The sequence below is a fragment of the Grammomys surdaster genome, unplaced genomic scaffold (assembly GCF_004785775.1).
Source record: "Grammomys surdaster isolate TR1022 unplaced genomic scaffold, NIH_TR_1.0 185, whole genome shotgun sequence".
In the NCBI taxonomy this organism is placed as follows: domain Eukaryota; kingdom Metazoa; phylum Chordata; class Mammalia; order Rodentia; family Muridae; genus Grammomys; species Grammomys surdaster.
The window spans coordinates 13,925,592-13,947,807 of NW_021604630.1; the positions used below are offsets into that span (position 1 = coordinate 13,925,592).

Genomic DNA, 22,216 nt, shown 5'->3' on the forward strand with positions numbered 1-22,216 from the left:
CCCTTCCCCTCCTCTCCTCTCTTATTTTCTTTTCTCTTCTCTTTTCATTCTTTCTTTCCTTTTTTTTGGACTTCAATTTTATTCTTTTACTTATTCACTTTACATCCTGCTAGCTGTCCCCTTCCTGGCCACCCTTTCCCACAATCTTTCCTCCATTCCCCATCCCCTTCTCCTCTGAGAGAGTGGAGGCCCCCTGGGTACTCCTCCAACATCTTGGCACTCCTTGCATTTCTAATGTTGATTAGCCTCCATTGTAACTGGTACTTCCCTTCAAAGCTTCCTAAAATGGCCTTTCCAGGTCTTTCTGGGAAGCTTCTAACAAATGCCATACTTTGCTTCTTAGCCTTGCTGCTCTCTAAATACCCTTTAATCTTAAGTCTTTTGGACCAGTAAAACCAATGACTTATGGATGATAATGTCACATTCTAAGATGTAGCTAGTATTCCTCTGAGCATTGCAATATCCTCTTCTGTGGTCAGACCTTGAGGTAACTCTCTTAAGCAGTTGGTATCCTGAAGCCCAGACCTTTTCAAAAGCTTACAATTTTTTTCCTTCATGAACTTGAACCTTCACAGGATAGATCCTTCAAAGGTTGAGATTTGCCCTCAGGACATCCTCCCTCTGGTCCCAATGCAGCACAGAGGCTTCTCTTTAGAGGTACTGGTCTCTTTAACAACCAGGGCTGCATTTGTAGCCCCCAGCTTGAATGCTGCCCTGTCTTGAACACAAGAGTTCAACAACTCTTAACTCAAAGTCACTCGATTTCTCAGAAAATAAACAAAATTACATCTGATTCTTAACCAAAATTGCATAAATTGTTCCAACCACAGTTTCAGATCGAATCTTTGCTTCTCTCTGAAATCTCACAGCTGGGCCTCTCTAATAGGCATTTCTCAGCAATCTTGACTTTTAAGTGCCCACTAAATTCGCCATTAAGTTTTGCTTCCAGCATTCAATGGATTTTCTAGCCCATCTTTCAACCTCTTGCACAGTGCTTCCAAAAAGGAAAAAAAAAAAAAGAAAGAAAGAAAGAAAAGAAAAGAAAAGAAAAGAAAAGAAACAAAACAAAAAAAAATAGTTCCAAAGGCCTAAAAGGCACATAGTCAAGTTGATGACAATAAGGACCACTTAGTTTACTCTGCTCATCACCGTGTATTATTATCTAGTTTGCAATGACTGTCACTTTCTTCACAGACATGCTGCTAAAAGGTGTACAGATATAAATACGGAGCTCTAACTCATCCATGAGGTATTAAGAATAATTTTCCTCGTTAGGAATAAAGAACAAAATAGTCATTGCCATATTTTCCAGACTTTTAAAACATACTGAACATTTCCATTTGTATTGGATATGCAAAATATAAAATTTCAATTTTATTGCTTTAAGGTACTTTTAGTTAATAACTATCAGAGTAAAGATTATGGAAAGTAATGTTAGAATTAATCAACAAAATTCATAATTAGGTTTAAATTTGCAAATAAAGTAGTCAAAGATTTTATTCAGAAATATTTTTTTATAGGGAGATGGTCAGTATTTGCTATCTTTTGGCCCCAACTACTGTAAATATGTACTGGTCTTTAAAAGTATTTATAATAAATTATATAATAAATTATTTAATAAATTATAATGACAATAATAAATTATAATGGCAAGTCTTTAATATGCTTTAACATGGCACATGAATTTGAAAAAATATTTTTTCTTTAGAATGTACATGTATTGCTTCAAAAATTTGTCTAAATTGTCAAAAATTTGTCTAAGAAGTAAATGATTCACATACTAATTAAAAATATTGCATAATTCCATAAATTAAAATATTTAATGCTGTTTAATCCATCATTACTTAAAAAACTCTAAGACTATATTAAGCAACCATGTAAAAAAAATCTAGAATTAAATAAAATGACCAGATATGAAAAGAAATAGAAACACCATAGATCAAAAATCAAACCATAAAATTATATGAATATACCAAGTCAAGAATTATTAGAGAAAATACAGCAAATCTTCTTGATAATATCTCATAGAAAATTAAAACAGGAAAGTACCATACAACTTAAAACTACAGAAAATCTCCACATAACATTGTTCTTTTACTGTGAAAGAGAAATTTAATCTTTCTCTTTAAGACACTTAGTTTTGAAATTAGTCAAGTACAACCTCTTACTACTTCTTTTAAATTTCATACTGTAATAAAATAAATAAAATAAAATAAAATAAAATAAAATAAAATAAAATAAAATAAAATAAAATAAAATAAAATAAAATGCTGGTCGGAAAAGGGATTGCTCAGTTAGGCACACTAGCTGCTTTTCCAGAGGACCACAGTTCAGTTCCCTGAACTCTCCTGGAGCCACTCATCTGTTTATACCTCCAGAGAATCTGTCATGCTCTTCTGGCTTCTTTTGGGCACTGTACACACACACACACGCACACGCACACGCATATGAACACATGCACACACACACAAACACACACACACCACAGAAAACAGACATGCATCTAGGCAAAACCCCAACCTATAGCATAAAATAAATACAATCTCAAAAGTATAAGCTTAAATGTCATGCTGAAAAGCAAAGCTAATACACTAAGATGTAGCAGGGACATCATAGGTATTCAAATTTGAATATAAAAATACAACTTACAGTGTTTATTCCTATGATTGTAAGTATAGAGAATCCAAAGGAACTGGAAAAAATATATTGAGTCTGTAATCAACTAGAGCAAGAAGAGTAATAATATCTTAAGGTCAACATATTATTTGATATCATGAAGGAACAAGTGAAATATGAAACTAAAATCACATTTATATTAGAACGTAAAGAAATAAAATTATGGGCATATATCTGAAAAAATTAGGTTAATCTATATGAAGAAGATGCAAAATTCTGATGAAAACAACCAGTGGCCTAAACAAGTATGGATGGTCCAGGTCCATTGTTAGATAAGTATCTCATTTAATCGTAATTATTCCATAATAGAAAGTAGGAGGAGGCTTGAAGAACCAAGAATGAAAGGAAACTTGGAATGCTTAACAGTTGACAAGTTCCCTAATGTCTCTCCTCAAGGTTCTAAAAGTCATTAAATGAATGGGAAAACCAGGAGACTGTTCCTTGTCAGCTCTTAGCAGTTAGCCATAGCCCTCAGGTTGTTTCCATGGTGGCTTTCATAGGTTGCCAGCCATGCTGGGCTGAGCCTTGCTATGGTATAGGTACTTTGGAACATGTCCTTGTAAGTAAACCCGCCTCACCCATGCTAATGCAAATAAGCCTACTTGCTAAGGTACACTCCGGGAGAATTGATTGTGCGCTGTGTTTGGTGTACTCTCTGGATTGGATAGGCAGGTGATTGTGCATCTGGGAGGGGGATGAAACAGCAAACATCATGATTCAATAGTGTCAAGGTATCTGTTCTTGTCAATTTGATTTATAGGTTCTGTGTACTCCATTGCAAGTCTCAGTAAGTTATCTTTTAGATTCCAACAAACTCATTTTAACATTCTCAAGGCAAGACAAATGTAGAGAATAGGTCGAATTGTTCTAAAGGAGAAAAAAGTTGGATTCAGGACACTGTTTGACTAAACATTCACTATGAAGAGCAAAATTCAAATGATCAAACAGGAAGATGGTGGAAGAGGGGCAGGACAGAGGTCTGAAACATACCCATGGGGTGATTTTGTTTGATAAAATATAATAGAAATCTTATACTGAACTTCACTGAAATAAAAAAAAGTGAAGTAAAATGAAAGTAGAAGCCATACAAATGAGGGGAAACTCCTCTATAGGACATAAGTAAAAAAGGACTTATGCAAAATATATTTATAGCCACTACAAATCAATGATAAGAAAGTAAATAAGCCTACTAAAATCAGGTCAATGTCCTTAATCAAATCTTCCCACAGAAAGTATACAGATGGGAAATATGTTTGTGAATGAATTTCAATATCATTCAGTACCAGGGAAATGAAAACAACTGCTCTACCTTTAAGAACTTACTAAAATGGCTGAGTATGTAGGTCTCAGCTACTGCTCAAAACCTGTTTGCATACCCCTATGCTCCCCAACATGTTAATAACTAACGAGGGCTCTCAAATTGTAAGCAATACTGCAGATAAATGCTTTCCCTCACAAGATTTGCCTTAGTAGTGTCTCTCCACAGCATTGGAAGAGTGACTAATATAGCCAGGGAGATAGATCCACAGAAAGGAGCACATTATTTGAGAAACTGGCAACTAGGAACCACATGAGGTAGAAAGAGAACACTTACCCCAAATATTGTCCTCTGATCTCCACACATGGACCATAGCATGCAAATTTTTTACCCATAAAATACAAAGCTACGCATACTCACATGTAAACACATATACATGTATGCACACATACATGCACACACAAAGAAGGAAAGAGGGGTGTGAATTAAAAATAATGATATATATATATATATATATATATATATATATATATATATATATATAAATATGGAGGATTGTGATTGTGTCGGCCCAGAGAGTGGCACTATTAGAAGGTGTGGTCCTGTTGGAGTAGATGTGGCCTTGTTGGAGTAGGTGTGTCACTGTGGGTGTGTGCTTTAACCTTCATCATAGCTGCCTGGAAGCCAGTATTCTGCTAGCAGCCTTCCGATGAAGATGTTGAATTCTCAGATCTTCTTGCACCATGCCTGTCTGGATGCTGACATGTTCCTGCCTTGATGATACTGAACTGAGCCTCTGAATCTGTAAGCCAGCCCCAATTAAATGTTGTCCTCATAAGAGTTGCCTTGGTCATGGTGTCTGTTCACAGCAGTAAGAACCTAACAAGGGTGTTACTAAGAAGGATGCTGAGCATGAATAGAAGAAAAAACAAAATAAAAACAATGAGACATCAACAACCTGGAACCCAGAGATTCAAGAATCTCGAGAAACTTTAAGCCAACAAAATACACCAAAAAAGCATATCAAAATGTATCATAATTTTCGAAAGGAAGTGATTGGGAGTTTCAAAAGTCAGCCTGTGGTTAGGGAAAAAAAAATGTCCTCAGGAACCAATTTACAAATCACTATAGGCAAAAACTGAGAGCACCATAAAATACATCACAGAGCTGCATAGTTCTTGAGCTCCTTAACTCACTTTTCCTCTCAGTGAGGGCCTCAGAGAGTAAGGGTTGCTTCCTCGGGGCTGACTCCCTGTGTCTTATGAAGGCCAGTGATTCTACCTAATCAGAACTGAGCTCCAGGTAGCAGTGAGGATAGTTTTTATACAGTATAAAGAATTTTAAGAGATATTTCAGAAGAAATTGATTTGAGCAGTCAATGACATTAAAGGCAATTGATAACAACGACTTCAATACTCATAAGAACAGAGATGGCACCGGAGGCAAAGAGAAAATAAGAATTCTGTCCATACTTCACGGTATGAGGTCCAAATACCAATATCAGACTGATTCTGCATTTCAGTGAATAGCCCATTATGGAACAGTGTCTCCAGTGTAGATGGAAATAGTTAAAAAGTCAAGAATGTACTCAATAAAATAAGACAGTAAACTGCAACAGAAATACATAAAAGTCTGACCTATATTATGGGAAAATTTCCCTTTCTTTATTGTATTAATATCATTATTATTTTTATCTTAATTTGGTTGTGTATGGAGTTCCATAAAATTGTACATCCTACCTGCTAGGTAATGATTATAGACTGCACACTTTCTATGTGGAGAAGTATGAGAAACACACATTATATGTTCCCTACTGAAAACAAACAAAATAATACACAGCATACTCTCTAAAAGATAAATATTTAACTTTCCACATAACTAATATTTTATGTTATACATAATTTTAGCTTTAGATAAAGTACCTTCTTAAATCCTAACTGATTTAAAAGCGAAAGCAGCTAGGTTCAGTATTATGTAGCAATTTATTCAAAACAGCATGGATAACATTAGTTGGCAGATGGTGAAGGGCAAGCTTTTAAGTCTAGGTCTGGAATAAATAATTATGTGACATAGAAGAAGAAAGTGACAAAGTCAGGATATTTAATTCATTAGGAACAAGTGCCAAATAATTTTATATGGAAGACAATAAATTTTGCAAACATATGCTTGGAAATTATAGTATTTTGGAAGTTCTAATAAAGCAAGATAAACAGGATTGTGAAATGGGTAATCTGAATGTCAGCAAAGCCCCACCAGCATATTAAAAATACTCAAATACCATAGAGAATGTTCAGGGAATAGTTCAAATCATAATTATAATTAAATTTATGATAACAATATGTTTAATATTGATCATATGCCAGGATATTTGTCAACAAACTGGCGACAATTTGGTTAAGATGATGACAACCATTTAAATAGCACTAATAAGTTTTTAGGAATTTTAGAAGACTATTGCAAAGAGAAATTTTAAAGAAATTTAAGAATTGAAAAAATTAAACTTTAAAAAGATAGAAAGACAGACAGACTGACAGACAGATAGAGACAGATAGACAGATAGACAGACAGATAGACAGATATATAAATAGATGAATAGACAAATTACTGTGGCTGGGAAAATTCTTAGTCTCAGAAAGTCCTGGGCATACCAATAGCATGACCTGTTTTCAGATCAATAGTACCATATAAAGCTAGACGCAATGAGATACAAACCATAATTCCAGTACTATAACAATGGATACTTGAGTAACCCCAGGGCTTTTAGCCACCCACTCTTACAGAACTGGGGAAATTTGAGCACTCAGGAAGAAGCATTACTTCAAAAATAGAAGAAGAATTGGTTGAGGTAGACACCCATGGCTGGCCTCTGCATTCCACATGTATGTGCACAGCAGGACATGCCATCACACATGTTCACAAAAATGAAAAAAAAGTTATAATTGTGTTGAAATGACACATATTTGTCTTGGAAATGAGAAAAAAACTAATATAAACTCTCCTTTCTAACTAAAAAGTTGAAAATATAAAATATATCTTCTTCCTAAATTCAATAAGTCACCTGACCACTAAAAATCACTCTATTTTGACTATGTTGCCTGGACTCAGGTTAGCTCAGCCGCTGAAACCTTGCCTAGCATGCACATGGCCCAGGTTCAATTACCAGTACTTAATGATTTTTGTGTCTACCAATAATGAAAGCTTCTCTTCTGTCTAGTTTAGACAAATTCTTATAAGAAAATAACACAATACAAGAGTTGAATGCTAGCTTTTTATTCTACCTTCAGAGATATTCAATTAATAATTCCATTGACAATACATTCAAGCTTATAGCACAAATTTTGAAGCGATTTATTCTTTTGAACACTGAATGGTTATATAACTAGAATTTAGATCCTCTGATAGAGCAGTGTATCTGTAACTATAATATTTAGTTTATTCTAAGACTAAACATTTTTTTTAATTTTAGACATTTTTGATGTATCTTAAGTTACGTATGCTTTATGTTTATGTTAAGACACACTGTTGTTTTAACTGTTGTGACTTATGATATATATTAAACTGTGCATGACAAATTTTTAGGGGATGATAGATCACAGAATGCCCCTCTGCATTGGTAAGACAGATGTTGATATTTTTCTGATATGATCATTCATTGAGTTGCTTTGGGAAGAGAGTGTTCACTTCTAACTAAATGAACGTCTAGATGCATTCATTCATTTTGTTATGAGATGAATCTGTTGGCTTGCTCAATGATTGTTTACCTCATTTACCATAACTGTCTTTAAACAACAGATTACCTCTTGCATACTTCACAAAACAGCCAGGTCTGTAAAAGGAGACAATTTGAGTTGTACTATACATTCCTTCTAACTACAAAGCATTTCCTAAGTCCTATTGGCCTCTTTCTTTGTGAGACAGCATGGGGATTTTGTTGTTAGTGCCTATTACACTTTCTGCTGCTGAACGTGGTGTGTACTTGAGCATGTTTCTGTTATAGCGGGAAAGGTCTCCAAGGAGAAGAACAAGACAACTTATTTGTTGCTGCTGTTCTCACAGTTGTTTGGAAAAGGGCAGCCTGCCAAACCCCCGGTGATGGGTGTTATATGTTTTGGAGGTCATTCACAAGTGAAAATTTTTTTCCTTTGTAGGATTTCATTTTAGGTCATAATGAAGTTTTGTGATAGGCATTGTCACAAATACTGCATTTATAGCTATATTTACTAACACCTTTTAAAAAATAACTTATTCGATATAGGAGTACACAATATCCATCCAGAATGCCCCTATTAAAACAAAAAATCATGCCAGATCCATTCTAAAGTATTTCAATGAATAAATTATTTTATTTAAAATAATTACATACTAATAAAATGCAAGGGCCTTGCAAATGCTATTCAGCTATATAAGATAGGATTCTTATTATTTATTTATATTCTTATTACATTCATTCTTTCCTTCTAACATTCATCTCAATATTTGTTCTTATTCTTTCTTGAGTAAACCCACCATCACTTATTCCTATGATACTTTGATACTTTTATGTATGATTCCCCCCCAGACAGTCTCAGAACGCCCTTGCTACATCCTTAAATTTATTTCAAATAGCATGTCACAATAGCTCTCTTTACCACCTTCATTGAGTGTAGCAGCTTCCTTACCCTCAGTTCTGCCTTTGTTGTTAATCACAGCATGATTCCTATTTACATTAGAATTCCCTACAAGAGTGTAGCTCCTTGAGGGTCACTTTTAAGATTATTCAGTCCCTGTCTTCCTTGGCCATGACTTCTTAGCCTGGAGAAGAAGATAAGTCATCATATTAAATTGAGTGTTGAATAAACTTGGTGCTGACTCAGTTGTAAGTAAGACAAGCAATGTCTTCTACAATTCAACTGAGTTTGTCCAATGTTAAAATAGTCAGATACAAATATCATAGTAACCAATAATGATGGAATGCTATTTGATGTTCTCTATGCCTCTGGATCTTGATGGGCATCTCTTTCTTTAGACTTAGGGAAGTTTTCTTTTGTATTTTTGTTGAAGATGCTTTTGTGCATTGTTTCTAATCCTATGATTCATAGCTTTAGTGTTTTTCTTTTTTTACAGTGTACCAGAGATGCTGCATTTTTTTACCTGGGCTTTTTGGATTTGATATTTTCTTTGAGGAAGGGAATTAATTCCTTCAACTTATATGCAGTTCCAGATGTTCTCCCTTCCATTTTATCTAATTGATCCATGAGACTTTTCTCTGAAAATTTTTGCTTGATTTCCTAAATTTTTCATTGCAATTTGTATTTTTATTGGGTGTTTCTTTAGAGATCATATCTCTATATTAAATTGTTTGAAAATCTTTGTTTTCATTTCATTCACATTTTTGTATTGTTTGTTCATTTGTTTGGTTTGCATTCTTAATTACAGCATTTATCTATACTGTCTTTGAACTATTTGGTCATGCTTATTATTGCTATTTTAAGATCATTTTCTATATATCAACTCAGTTGCTATGCTCAAGTGATGTTATCTTGGAAGTGCTAAGTTGTAGTGGAAACTCATTGTTTTCGTTATCATCATTGTATATTTAAGATGAGACCAAGGTATCTGGATTAAGGTGATTTGTAGTATTTCTTAATCATATTTATCTTTGGTAAGCAGATCTTTAAAGATTTATCCCCTGTTATTCTAATTAGTCAGATTTTTGGTTAGATTCCAGTTTTCATCAATTCAATAGGTCAGTTCAAGCTAAGTGAGGTTTTCTTGAATCTCAGAGTGGTACTCAGATCTTTTCCTCTTGCATATGTGTGCTAATAAAGTTGTTGGCTTAAGTCTAGCATCCCTACCTGAAGAGAAGAGAAGGAGTTGAGTTCAGAAGGTAGAATCAGGGCATGTTATTCTCAGACAGGTCAAGGGAGTGGATGAGTGATGTTTCTAATGCCTCTTTCTAGAGAGGGACAATAGCCAGTGTGGTATATTTGCACAGTGTAATGCTATTCAGCTATTAAGGAAAAATAGATTATGAAAGTAGTAGGTAAATTAATGGGGCTGCTAACATTCTGAGTAAAGTAACCCAGACTCAGGGAGATGAACATTGAATGCTTTCTCTTGTCTATGACTGTTAACTTTGAGTCTTCAAATATGAGTTTCATTTAGAGTATCTTGAAAAGTCATGAATTGCCATTTGCCATTGGGGGGAGGCTTTCAAGAGAAGGGAGATGCAACATATTGGTATCAGAATTAAAGATGAATAATGGAAAAGAAAAAGTTAAATCGGAGTGAAGAGCAAGGTAGGAAAGAATACAGGGAACAATAAATAACACTAAAGGACTTCCAAAAATCACTACTATTATGTAATTGTGCATATAAAATCATTAAATTGATTTATCCTATAATAGGGCAACACCAGAAAGTAACAAGCAAGCAAACAAAAGCAACGCTAAGCAAGGAATAAGGTATTTTTCTAAAACATTAGTCAGCGCAAATTGGTCTTGATGACATTTTTAAAGGGCACACAATCCGGTGGATAAAAAGAGACCTGGCATGGTGATTTTAATACGATCAAATCACATCTTACAACACTTTCCATGGACTAAGGAATAACTTAAACGATAGAAAAGTAACTTCTCCTTTGCTAATGATTTTAAGTGTGTAGGTATTTATTTTACTCTTTTGCAAAATTTCTACTCTAATTTATAGATCTTGTTAAAAACTTATTTTCTTAAAACATATTTACATAAGCACTTTCACAAGTAATGACATTTGATTTGACATTACAAGTACACATCTTATTGCTATTTATTAGTGGTGTCCATTATTACTTATTTTCAATGATCTTAAAATATTTAAATTATGTCAAGCAAACTTATCAATAATATTGTATTCATAATATTGCTTCTTAGTTTAAAAAGTCCCCATTTTGATTATATTGTTAAATAAATAGATTTAAAGTGACTTAACAATTTTAGCTAATATTTCTACTTTATAAGAGGTAACATAATTGAAATATATTTCTTACTTGAAGGTACTGGTGGATGTATCTGTGTGTATGTGCTTGTGTGTTTGTGTGTGTGTGTGTGTGTGTGTGTGTATGTGTATGTGTGTGTATGTGTGAGTTTATGTGTGTGTGTATGTGTGTATGTGTGTGTGTTTGCACCTATGAATAAATATGTATGGCATTTCATCAATTAAAAGATTACAAAATAAGTATTGTTAAAGTTTAAGACAAACAAACTACCTTGTACCAAAATTTAGTACATGTTTTGCTCTATTTTATGTAAAACAGTTTAACACAAACTGTCTCATGTGAAGTCATTGCAAAATCTCTTGTTATTTGAAAACAAAAATCTATGCAATGATTTTTTACTATTTTGTCAATTACAGTGTACTTTCAATACCTATTAAAGTCTGCACTAAAAAATATGTGTAGAGGAGTTAGTTCTATTATCTCTCTAAGTCGTAATTCTTTGTCATCTGTTAAATATGCAAATAAAATTACATTGTAATTAAATTATTACTTATACACCAAAATTTTGTTTATATATTGACCTGTGCATTGAATTATAATTTATAATTGTTAAAATTTATTAATTAAGAAAATCAATGGGGGAAGTTATCAGTACCTTGACTGTACTGTGAGATTCATTTTTTTCTAATTCACTTAAACTATCTTAATTGAACATAAATATAAATTTTTGTAACATTGGTACTATCAGAAGACATCAAATAAAATCTTCAAGCAATATTTGTGCCAGACTATTTTGTGTTCCACAATAATGGAGTTATCTATGAGCAAAATTGATAAGGTAATAAATGATGTGCACAAGAAAATATTTTATTGATTATATGGAAACTTTATTGATTGTATGGTGAGCACAACCAGTTAAGTAGTAAGAATTATAAAGAGTAATTATTATTTACTAATAATCTCAGGTAAAGGTTTAGCTTTATATATAAAGCCAGGTTTAATGTATATTTGAGATATTAAGTGAAAACCCACATTGCAAGATGAACAACTTAGGTCTCTCACACCCTTTTGTTTTATTGTATAATTTATTTGAGATGCAGATTTACTATATAGCAAAGCTAAAAACAGTTAAATGAGGAAACCCAACAAAGCTATTGAATTATATAGTGTCTCCGTAAGACTGCTTGTAAGATCACAAGTATGTATTTTAATATAGTGTTATCAGAGTTTTCAGACTTAAAATGCTACAAACAAAAACATATTTTACATTGAAAAATACGTATGAATATATTTTAACATAAGTAAATACAATCACATTTTGAATGCAATATAGTCAGTTTTTAGAAGTTTCTGCTTTCAATGTAAGAGTAGAACCTAAAATATCACTGCTCTCCCAGGGCTTTGCTCTCACTTAAATAAAAAATATGCTTCATAAGTTTTACTTTCTAAAATCAGGCAAATGCAACTTTCTTGTTTCTGTTTATGAGCTACCACTTACAGAGTAATTTTGTACAAATTTTCTGGAAAAAAATTTTAAAGTGATTATACAACAAACTTAAACATTAATCTACTAATTATTTTATTAAATTTTGGAAATGTTTCAATAAGTAACTTAAAATACATTGGTAACATAAATAAAATCCTTTGAAACATTTAAACCTCATAAAAAATAGGATAAATTTTTGACTATAGAACATGAAGAAATATGCTGTATGATTTGAATTTTATAATATGTATTTTTTAATGCTTAAAAATGGAGCAAAGGAATAACAGGATTAAGAACTGTTATTACAATCCAAATCAACCTTGCACTCATTTTAAAATTAATGTTTCAACTAGCAAAAACACTGAAGTCATTATTTTAAGAAAATCTCCAAAAGAAATAAGTAGTGCAAGCACAAATACTCATGAACATTTCAAGAAATTCCAACATACTCTACAGATTGCTGTAAAAGCATTAGATCCCCAGCCCACAAGAGAGCATTTTGTGTTATGTGAAAATATGCTGGAAACCTACCAGAGAGGAGGTGATTGAGAAAGAAGAGAAACAGGAAAAATTTAAAGTCTGGTAGAGAAGTGAACAAATAAGGGCAAACAATACTGTTGTATAAACCATGCTGACACAAATACACTTGAAAATCTCATAACTAATACCATTAGTTTACATGTCAACTGGAAGATAAACCCAGAAAAATCTAATTTGCGCTTTAATGGAAAATAAGTACTCTGTTTTGGTTTTCTGAGCACAAGTAGGAAAAATCACATGTCCTTCCAAATCTGAATTTTTAACACACTCGGTTGGGTTCAGAAGAGTCTTTAGTAACCATTTTAACATGCATCTCAAACATGTAAAGGAATGGAACCTCCGAATGCCAAAAACTAACAACAAGGTAGATAAAAGCAAAAGTTTAGATCTTATGAATCTGTGGAATCACAAGTTATGAAAAAGGTAGGGTTGGCTGCAAAAATTATTTTTGAAGAGTCATAAATTAGAAAGCTACAGCATATGTTAGTATATCTTAAATATAAAATATAACTTAAATATCATATTCCTCATTAATCTCCAGATATTGAATCTTACAATTGATTTTTTTACAATTAATGAAGCAATAAAAATACAACTTTCTTGCTAAAATTTAAGTATTTTTATTTCTCATTTGTTTAACACTAATACATATGACCTGAAGATACATTGTAACTATTTTACACTGTTGCTCCATGAGAAATATTTCTAATGACTATTAACTTGTTTTTCAAAGCAAGTCCGTTCACAGAAAGAACAGATATATTTTCCATTTTTAAGTTCACTGTTTTTTTTTTAAATTCTTTCACTATTACATTTTAGAATTAGTGAATTTTTTTACATACACAAGTACATCTCCTCAGTCAAAGTAACTGGCCTTATACAGGTTTTTAATTAAATTGTAATGAGAAACTACTTCATGTTGTTGTGTTTGTGTTGTGACAACTTTGCTGTCACTGTAAGTGATGGAGACCTAAAGAATAGAGAGCAGCGTACCTGTGGTAGGGGAAGGGATTTCTTAAAAGGAAGTAACTTGGTTACAGGAGATAACACAAAATGGGCAAAAAAGATGATTATTTATGATTATTATTAACTTCCTATTGAAGCAAACTAAGGAATTAATCAAGAAACTTCATTAGGATCATGATAAAAATTAAAATTATAAAATTAAAATTATAAAATAAAAATAAACTTATAAAGCAAAATAAATTGATTATTTTGAAGCTTCAGGTTTGGTGGTGTGGGGCTGGGGTTGAAATATATCGTGTTCTTATTAAACGGTTAAATCTGGAAGTGCTATACTCAATAATACTCTTAAGAACGGAAGTAACTTTAGTGTTCTATTATTTGAATCAAATAAATCATAGTTAGAGAACTTACATGATCACCCCAAGATATCTTTCACTAATTGCTACTTCTGTATTCAAAACAATCTTTAATCCTGGTAATGAAGCTCTTTGTTTTACTTAATTTTTAAATCTTGTGATGTCATTCTTTTAGAATATTTTTAGTAATTTTGGAAAAATAATTTTATTAATATTTTGGAATATTTATATTGTATTTCATACAATTTGCTTTTGAACATATTTACCTATAACTTCTCTCCCTAACTCCTCCCAGACCCACCTCCATCACCTACCTCTCTACCTCATGCCCTCTTTGTTTACTTTTTATAAGCAGTCTATTCCCTTTGAACATCCCATATACTTCGGGATGCGGGGCCATCCTCTGAAGCTTACTTGACCTACCAAGATCCACAACATTAAAAAAAAGTCTGTCCCTCCCAAAGATGCTATCAACTGTCCTAAACCCCACAGTTAGGTATGTAGATTTATCAACCTTCCCATTCCATGCTTGAATATTTTCTGGCTTGTTCTTGCAGTGGTCTTCTCTGACAACTGTAGTGGCTTGGGATGGTGAACGCCTTGTTCCTCTCATGTTGAGCAGACACTTTCACTCCTATCTGCCCCAATCTTTGCTCTTATAATCTTTATGTATCCTCTTCAGCAGTGTTCCCTGAGATGTGTGATACAGATGCCCCGTTTATGGCTGAGCACTCTAACAAATTAGTCACTCCACTTTGACCAGCTGTGAGTTCCTTGGGTAGTCACCAACCACCGAAAACGAAAGTTTAATTGGTAAATTCTGAGAACTTCACTAGTTTACCGGAAGAAATGTGTGAGAGAGTAGTTGAGAATAAAATCTGAGCCACTAAGAAACTGGTGAATGTTAATATCTTAAAGTCTCTGAGCTTCTCAAAAGCTGAGAATGAGTATATATGCAGGATGCATCAGCTAATCATTCCAGAAAATGGTCTACCTGTGCTATAAAAATTATTGAAGAGGCTGTCCTATCCAGTACCCCACCCACACCAGGCCTCCACACTTCCTGGGACCTCAAGTTTCTTGAGGATCAGGTACATCTCCTACTGAGGCCAGATCAGGCAGTCCCGTTAGAGATGGATGTGTGTTTAGGGGGCGGGGTGTGAGTGGGGGAGCGGGGCTCAGACCAGTTAGTATATGCTGCTTAGTTGGTAGCTCAGTGTCTGGATGATCTCAGGGGTCCGGATTAGTTGAGACTGCTGATCTTCCCATTGGGCTGCCCTCCTCCTCAGCTTCTTCCAGCCTTTTCCTAACTCAGCTACATAGATCACCAGCTTCAGCGGGAGGAGGAATGGGAGGAATGGAGGAATTGTAGGGGGCAGACTGGGAGGAGGGCAACGACTGGACTGTAAAAAAAGTAATATAAATAAATAAATAAATAAATAAATAAATAATTGTAGTAATTTCTTTGCTTAGAGTAGGTTCACATTTAATGAATGACTGTATGTACAATATTTCATAATATCAAAGTATTATGTAGTAAACTTAGTAAACAACCTAAGTGTATAAAAAATACGTTTAAAAAGGAAGTCATCAATATTAGTATTCTTACAAGTAGTTAGTAGTCCTTTGTGTGTTTCTTTTTTATATAACATAAACTCTCATATATGCTCATTTGCAACACTCTACCAAGCATGAGTTCCTATATTAAACAATGTCTTTCCTTTCAATAATGGAGACATTCCATACTGGTAGAAAAAGTCTTTGCCTGCTATTCATCAAATGAAAGATTAATGTTCAGAATTTATATAAAATTCAAACAACATCACATAAGCAACTAACCAAGGTTTTAAAGATTTTTTACATTATGTATATGAGTATACTCTAGCTGTCTTCAGACACACCAGAAGAGGGCATCAGATCCCATTACAGATGGTTGTGGGCCCACCATGTGGTTGCAGGGAATTGAACTTAGGACATCTTAGAAGAGCAGTCAGTGCTCTTAACCACTGAGCCATCTCTGCGGCCCAAGGTTTTGAAAATTACAAATTAAATGATCTGAGAAAAGTTTTCAATTAGCAATAATTGTACCTTGGATAAACCTAATTGGCTACGACACTGCCACTGCACAAAAGTAAATTAAATTATCTGAAAACAAGTACAAATGGCCAGGAAGCACATGGGAAAATGACAAAATTTGAAGCCAATGGAAAAACAAAAATCACGCCGATATCATTTTACCATATTAAGAATGTGAATTATAAACACAGTAAGTACATTTTGATAAAGAATTGAAGACAAAAATATTATAAACTTGTAATGAGAATATGATACTATAGTGGGTATGAAAATTATAAATAATTATGGAAACTATATAAAGAATATAAAAAATGAGAACTGGTCTCATAAAATGGTGGAACACTTTAACCCTATCACTTAGGAAGCTAAATTAAGAGAATGCATTTGAGGATAGTTTTACCGACATAAAACCAAACAAAGCAAAACACACTGGTGCAAATAATCCTAAAATCAGAATGATTTTTAATATATAGCTCTCTTTTTGGTGATAATAGTCAAAAAAGAAAAGCCAACATACAAAAGATAATCCTATGCCTCCTTTTATAATAGAACTAGTCAAAATACTCAAGATAAACTGTTAGCCTATTGATCTATAGGCAGATGAATGAAACTGATAAGTAAAATGTTAAAAACACACAGCAGAGCATTATTAACCACAAAATGACATCAACTCATTTCTAATAAAATGAACGAAACTGGAAGACACCATGCTAAGTGAAACAGGTTAAGCTCAGAAAGATTAGTGCTTCATGGTCTCTGTCATAATTCAAATGAAAGGAAATCAAGTCAACTCAAAAGCTGATGATGCATAATTAGCAGGGACTGGGTGCATGAAAATGGATGAGAAAGGGAAGAAGTGAGTATGAACATCATCAGTTTATCACATAAGCACAGACACATATCACAAACATTTATTAATGTATTTATTGTAAAACTTAAATAAATACTACTTGTCATCATTTAAATACCACTTGCTCATCTCGAATGAATGGAAGAACAAATGAACAGTCTTGATCTGAACAATACTAGTGAGAAGAATATGCGAATAATACTTTTGAATTTTATATAGAATGTTGGAGTTGTTATCAAAGACTAAAACCAGAAAGATTCAAAGTATAATTACAAAATCTGTAAAATCAATGTTAACTTGTATATGAAGTAACACGAAATAATGATTTCCTGTGAAAATATATGCAAGATGTACTCAGCACATGCACCTGTGTGTCAGTAGCAGCTCTGGAGAAAACTGACTTTGAGTCATGGCTTTTCAACATTAAAACCATCTTTATCATGCATGTATACTAACACCAAGTCTTGGGCCTCTGTGCAAAAACATTGAAACAGATGGCTATAAGCTATTGTAAACAGGCAGCTTTTGTGGAGATTTACCAGCCTGAGTAGTCATAGACCTTGTAAATAGGTAGCCTTGGCAGGTAATACCAACTTAGATAAGGACAAGTGAATCATAGGCAGACTCATAGCGACCTGTCCCCTGAACTCAGCTGATACCCAGTTCTGAAAGATATCTGTATTCCCCCTGAACACTCACACTCTGGTCTCATCCCCTTCCCCACGTCCTGCCTTTTTGTGTTTATAACCCCTGTGTGAATAAGTAAAAATTTTGATTTGAAAAAATAAATAAATAAATAAATAAATAAATAAATAAATAAATTAAAAAAGACATATTTTCTTCTGATTCTTACCGAGCATCTATCTGTACACTATGATGGAAAAGTATCTTCTGTGGGGTCTACTTGCTTTCAAATATAGAGAATGTGATGTTTCTATTGGCACTTGCCAGAAGATACACAAAGAATTCAGTAGGGTGGAGAGACAACTGTGTTTTATGGTCATCACAGTGCAATTTGTAAGGCTGAGGAATGGGAACAAGCATACTGCCTACCAGATGGTGAGAACGTTTTAGCAACCTATTCAACCACACACAAAAAAGGTGGAATTGTGTCATTTTCAACAACAGGAGTAGAAACGGAAAACAGTAGGTGCAGTAATCTAGCACAGAATGATAAATATCACATGGCATCACCCTTAGGTTTGTCTAGAAGGTTAGGTCTTAAAACTGAAAAAATATAAAGAAGGATGCAGAAAGGCTTAGCAATGGGTACTACCTCATAGTTGCACAGGAATTGTGAGAGGCTCTATTTTGTTATAGCACAATAGGATGGTTAGAGTTAACAAAGTAAGGTACATTCCAAAAAAGCTATTATAATGAATTCTGTATATTTTCACTATGAAGAAATGATGTTTGGGCAGATAGCTATGAAACCCTGTTTAAATATTATATATAATATGATTTTAATGAAGCATCAAATTACTCTTCTGATTTTATGTTCTATGTGCCATTTAAAATTAATTTTCATTTTTACACCCTGAGAAACAAGTAGAATTTATGTGTAAATTATGGAAATGCTATTATATCCATCTTGGGAGAAAACAATTAAATCTTACTTTTGAAGACTGAGAGTAGTATATCACGGAAAATATTTTATTTCCTTATAGAAAACAGTCCTAGAAAGGAATCCTATGCTTCTGAGTGCTCCAATTTTCTGAACTGACTTGCTTCAGTTTCTCAAGTTAGAAATAAATCACCATTCTGAGTCCTGATCCACAAGCCATTAGTGCCAGTTGGGTTCCCTGAAGTGGGTATGGATCACTCAGAACATTCCTATCTGAACATAAAACATTTTAGGAGACAGGTAGTGGCAATCCAGTCAAAAAGCTTCTCTACTTATCCATTACTGGAACAATGAAATGTATTATAAACAAGTAGACTAAATATTATATGTTGCTCACGACATGACTGTTGCACAAACTCACAGCACCTAAAGTCAGTCACTGAAGAGTCTGCACAAGATCAACTCAGTACAATTTCCAGCATTGATGAAAATGTTTCTATTGAGACTCCACCAGTATTTGTGGAGCCCTACAGTTGATGTTGGCTGGAACAGAGAGCGTCACTATTCTTTAAGTATATGGCATCAGATATGTTGTTTATGCCCCAGGTGGTCTGCTATTCACATGAACATGAACAGGTATAAAAGAAAAAGAAGGAAGGAAGGAAAGAGGGAGGGAGGGAGGGAGGGAAGGAGGGAGGGAGGGAGGGAGGGAGGGAAGGAAGAAGGAAAATACATTAAATTGGGGTAGGAATAGGGTGGAAATATTTGTTGGTAATTGAAGAGGAAAGTGACAGAGATATACCGAAGATACATAATACCCATGTTTTCAGTTTTCACATAAGTTAAAAATAAAGTTTTAAATCAAAATTACTTAAATTGAGTAAATAATTAGCTGTCTGTTATATGTACAGATAGATATTTTTCCTGGTGATAAAGTAAACATTCAATGCTATTGGTATCGTATAGAATATATAATCAGTAGAAGTCACTTCAATACATCTTATTCTATAATAACTTTGCTTTCCTTACAAAAGAAGACTGTCAGTGGGTAAGAAAGTGCTATGAAGTGTAACTTCATGTCATGTTTCCTATCTATAGACACTTCTTAGGAAGCAGTTTTGGAAAGACACAACTTATGATTAATACTTTGATGAAGATGTTATAGTGATTACTTACTGATTAGCTGAGAGTATAAACATCATCCTATGTAGTGATCCCTACATCAAAACCTGGAAGAGGCATAAACTGTACATGTGTACAAAGATACAACATGCCATAGGGTTATTTAAGACTTTCCCTAAATTCCTATTTTGATTCTTCACTTTAGGTTTTCCCATCAGTGTTAAACATGCTTTGGGGTGGTCTACTTTGCAGCACTGAATACCTTACCTTATACTTGCTTGAAGAACAGTTTAAAAATAAATTGTATCCTATTATACAATTTTACTTCTGCCATCCTTTATATGTGCTTTTTTATTGTCTTTTGAAAAACCAAGGGATTTGGTTTTAAGGGTTCACTAATAAATTCACTGAAATGATTTCAGCTATCAGCAACCATGTACCACAAATCTGCACTTCTATGACAGCATTTTCAGGCATGATAGCTATAATATGACAGCCCCTGACTTTTGATAAACATAAATACCATTTATCACATTAATTCAAAGATATACATGTTTGGAGAAATTATATCTAAAACTGATGAAGAATAAAAGGTTACCCTTCATGAATCCTGAGCACAGACAGGACAAAACAAACAAAAAAACAAAAAACAAAAAAATGACCATAGTAACATTGATTTTATACGCAGGAATGACTCAATAGATATATTTTAAAAGGGTAGATTGTAAAACAATTGAGGTAAATTCTATTCTTATTTTGTTCTTACAAAAGGACTTCTTGAGAAGCTAGAGACATGGCCTAGTCATTAAGAGTACTTGTTCTGCCAAAGAACCTGGGTTCAGTTCTTAGCACCCATGTAGTAGCTGACAACTGTTGTAAATTCCAGTTCTAGGGAATCTAGTGCCCCCATCTGGCCTCTTTGGATACAAGGTAAGCACCCAGTCTACTTGTTTATATGCAGAAAAAAACAAATATTCAAGTTGCGCTTCCTTTCTTCTCTTGTTCTTATTCTGCCTCCTCCTCCTTTTCCTCCTCCTCCTCCTCCTCCTCCTCCTGCTCCTCCTCCTCCTCCTCCTTCTCCTCTTCCTCCTCTTCCTTCTTCTATGGGTATGATAAACACATTTTCCTAAAAGGTTACATCCTTTGTTGCATAGAAGTTGACACTATATCTCATTTGTAAAAGTGAACCAAACGTTTAATATCCTTTTAAACTAAAGCCTCTCTAAACTGGGTGATTTAATTAACAGATAATTAAATACCTAATATGAGAACATTGGGGACTTACACACTGAAGCTTTATCAGGATGAAAGACGTTTACATGTTCCACAAAGATTCTTCTCTGACTGATTGAAACTGGGAATTGCAAGCAAAGCAAAGCAAGAGGTATTTGATAACAAGCTGTTCACTAAAGCATTAACTTTCTTCAGCTTAAAAAAAATGTCAAAACCTCTTCTGCTCACACAGCCAGGGAGAAATAATTACATAGAAAAAGAATGCTGCTTGCATTTATAATAGAGGCCAAATGTTACTATAAATAAAACTCTAAATGATTTGTAAAAATATGCATTTGCAACCATTTCTATTTCACAACATTTTATTTTCAGGCTTTATCATTATTAATTGATCTTTATTCACACTTTCTTAGACTCTTTCTCACTTTTCTCCTTCATTGTGAATATCCTTTTATAGATATATGGTCTTTTATCTCAGTGAACAGTATGGAATATTTGTAGATAAGTGTGTTCTAAAGGAGAAACAAGTTCAGAATGCAATAACAAGACAAGAAATAATATCCAGTTTGTCACTGCAAATTAATTGTAAATCAATTTGTTATTGATATGTCAATATAGTGAACAAAAACTCCTACCTATTAATACTATGTGCCTTCTATAATCTTGCAGTAGATATGGATAAATAAAGACCCAGAATATTTAGGAGTTTGTCCAATATTTATAATAAATACAATATTAAAATACTATCTATCCTCCTTTATATAATAAAATAAAAAAGCTAATTGGATAAGTCACAGATGTACGTCACTAGTTTTACCCTTTGCCAGGTTACAGTTTGGTTAGGAGAGAGTACTCTAGAATTCAAATTTCACCTAGCTACATACTAGACATGGCTTTGGCAATCTTTCTATGCCTCTTTTACCAGGTTGACATGAAGATGAAAGTCATCATATGTAGCTCATATGGCTGCTGAAAATATGAAATAAGTTAATTGATTTTATTTCATTTCTTCTATTTTGGATTACAACATAATTAAAATCCTCTCTTCCCATTCTTCCCTTTAAACCCTCCTATATACTCCACATTCGTATCTTTCAAATCTGTGGCCTCCTTTTTCATTAGTTGCTGTGGCAT

The 22,216-nt window shown here is 33.5% G+C and overlaps 1 protein-coding gene and 1 pseudogene across 1 annotated transcript in view; both read right to left on the reverse strand.

Annotated features, from left to right (window-relative positions):
• Window positions 1-22,216, reverse strand: part of Sgcz (sarcoglycan zeta) — a 1,017,502-nt gene that overhangs the window by 489,575 nt on the left and 505,711 nt on the right. The gene's annotated exons all lie outside the window — the stretch shown is intronic.
• LOC114621999 lies at window positions 16,262-16,370 on the reverse strand (annotated as a pseudogene).